At 38.7% G+C, this 2,856-nt stretch overlaps 1 non-coding gene across 1 annotated transcript; it reads left to right on the top strand.

Annotated features, from left to right (window-relative positions):
- The first annotated feature begins 377 nt into the window (after nucleotides 1-377).
- On the top strand, nucleotides 378-483 carry LOC112761189 (small nucleolar RNA R71). The gene has a single exon (XR_003181597.1). It is a non-coding gene; the product is annotated as a small nucleolar RNA R71 (small nucleolar RNA).
- The last annotated feature ends 2,373 nt before the right edge of the window (nucleotides 484-2,856 follow it).

Below are 2,856 nucleotides of genomic sequence, written 5' to 3'. Positions count from 1 at the left end.
TAGGTAAATTCCCAATGTAGTTGGCTTGCTCCTGACTACCCTCTACTTCTTCATTCACTCCTTCTTGGGTTGCTGATGAAGTGGTGATTGTTGCTACTTGGTTCCTCTCCATCTTCTTGGTGAGGTCAGCCAGCTGCTTGGTGATGAGCTTGTTTTGAGCTAGCAGTGCATCCACATTGTTTAGCTCCATTACTCCTCTAGTGTTCCCTCTTTCGGAGGCATAGAAGTAATCATTTTCTGCTACAGTCTCAATGACATCTATGGCTTCTTCAATGGTCTTCTTCTTGTTCAAAGATCCTCCAGATGAATGGTCTATTGCCTTCTTTGATTCATATGACAGTCCTTCATAGAAAATGTGCAGCTGTACCCATTCGTTGAACATATCTGGTGGACACCTCCTTGTCAGATCCTTGAACCTCTCCCATGCTTCATACAGAGTCTCACCATCTTGTTGCCTGAAAGTTTGGACCTCAGCTCTCAGCCGGTTGACTCTTTGAGGAGGATAGAATCTTGCTAAGAATTTGTTCACCACATCTTCCCAAGTTGTCAAACTCTCCTTCGGAAAAGGTTCCAGCCACTTGGCTGCCTTATTCTTGAGTGAGAATGGAAATAAGAGCAGTCTATAGGCGTCAGGATGAACACCATTAGACTTCACTATGTCGCATATCCTCAAGAAGGTGGTTAGATGTTGATTGGGGTCTTCTTGGACGCCTCCTCCAAATGAACAGTTGTTCTGAACAAGGGTGATGAGCTGTGATTTTAGTTCAAAATTGTTGGCGTGGATGGTTGGCTTTTGAATGCTACTTCCACAGTTTCCTGGGTTTGGATTGATGTAAGAGCCTAAAACTCTTCTATCCTCCCTATGGTTGTGAGCCTCTTCTTCATGATGGTTTTCCATGTTTTCTTCCATGTTTGGTTCAAGGTATTCCTCCTCTTCCTCAGCACCAACTACTCTTTTTCCTCTTGCTTCCCTCCTTAATCTAAGGAAGGTCCTCTCAGGTTCAGAATCAAAGAAAGTTGAAGCCCCGCTTCTCTTCCCTGTCATACAACCAACAGAGCTCAAACAAGGAAAAAAATGCAGAAAGTATTTCTGTTAGAATTACTGTTAGTGTGAGTGATGCAATATATCAAACAGTTAGTGGGTGAGTGAAACAGAGTGTAAACAACTGGAATTAAACGAAATAGTAGGGGGAAGGGAAGAAATTAACTAAACTGAAAGTAAATTACTCAAACAAAAAATTAAATCAAACAAAATAACAATGCTCAATCTAGTTATCCTCCAACTTAATCATTGTTGATACATAATCAATCCCCGGCAACGGCGTCATAAACTTGATACGCGGAAAACTTGTCTCGTAATAAATTTCCTTCGGCAAGTGTACCGAATTCGTCGTCAAGTAAAAACTCACAATAGAGTGAGGTCGAATCCCACAGAGATTGATTGATCAAGCAACTTTAATTAGAGGAAGGTTCTAGTTGAGCGAAACAGAATTTGAGTTGAGAATTGCAGAAAATTAAATGGCGGGAAAGTAAATAGCAGAAACAATAAAGGCTAAAATTAAAGAGCTGAATGTAAATGGCGGAAAGTAAATTGCAGAATCTTAAATGGGAATGGGGTAATTACTCATAAAAGTAAATGGCAGAAATTAAAGAGAATGGGTAAGATCAGAAATGGGGAGTTCATTGGGCTTAGGAGATGTTGCATTCTCCGGATCAAGTTCATTTTCATCTCTTCCTTAATCAATGCATTCATTGATCTCCTTGGCAATCTTAAGTGATCGAATTACAAAGGTAAGTGTCACTAACGTTGGCGACCAATTACTCTCTCCACGTTAGCTTCCACGTTAACTATGTTAACGTGGGAGTTAACGTGGCTTATGGAAGCTTGACCAACGTTAGTGACAAAGGTGAATGTCACTAACGTTGGCTTCCCTTTTGCTTCTTAACGTTAGAAGCCACGTTAACTAAGTTAACGTGGCAACTAATGTGGCCAATTATGAGCTTGGTCCAACGTTAGTGACAAAGGGGAGTGTCACTAACGTTGGCCTTATTGCTTTCTTCCACGTTAGAGTTCACGTTAACTAAGTTAACGTGACTCTTAACGTGGGCTATGATGGCTTCGAGGGCGTTATTGGCGATTACTTTTCTCATTAACTTTGCAAGTTAGCTCCCATTCCACGTTAGAGGTCACGTTAGTTAGATTAACGTGGCTGCTAACGTAGTTCTTCCTTGCTTCTTTTGTCCTGAAATCAAGCAATAAAATGCATCAAAGTTCTAATCCAAGTCATGGGAAATGCAACATCCAATTTGTCATTAAATTCATGCAAAATCCTCATGAAATCATGTAAAGTGCACAATGTATGCTTGAATCAAGGTGTAAGTGAATATCCATCCAAGACTAGCTTATTTTCTAAGAAAATGCATGAAACTACCCTAAAAACAGTAAAGAAAAGCTCAGTGAAACTGGCCAAAATGCCCTGGCATCAATGTTCTACTTGATTGAAAAGACAATAAGTTTCTTCTAAGACTCTAATTTTTTTTTGGAACAAAATTTTACTAATTTTAATTAAAATTTTTATGTTAAATTTGCTTGAAGTTGTAATTGGAACATGATTTTTGAGCTAAAGAACACACAACCTGTGAGATTTGAGCCTTTATGCATGGTTACATTATTTAACCATAATTATTTTATTCTTGTGTGTTTACTTCTCTATGATTGTAATCTATATTTTGTTTCATCCTATATATCCAATATTTATTATATTTATATGTTTATATATGATTGAGGCCATTATTTGTTTAGCCCACTTATCCAAATTAAGCCTACCCCTTTCAATTACCTTTGTTAGCCACTTT

Source organism: Arachis hypogaea, chromosome 16 (assembly GCF_003086295.3).
Source record: "Arachis hypogaea cultivar Tifrunner chromosome 16, arahy.Tifrunner.gnm2.J5K5, whole genome shotgun sequence".
In the NCBI taxonomy this organism is placed as follows: Eukaryota; Viridiplantae; Streptophyta; class Magnoliopsida; order Fabales; family Fabaceae; genus Arachis; species Arachis hypogaea.
The sequence above is the reverse complement of the archived record's forward strand: the minus strand, read 5'-3'. Positions and strand labels throughout refer to the sequence as shown.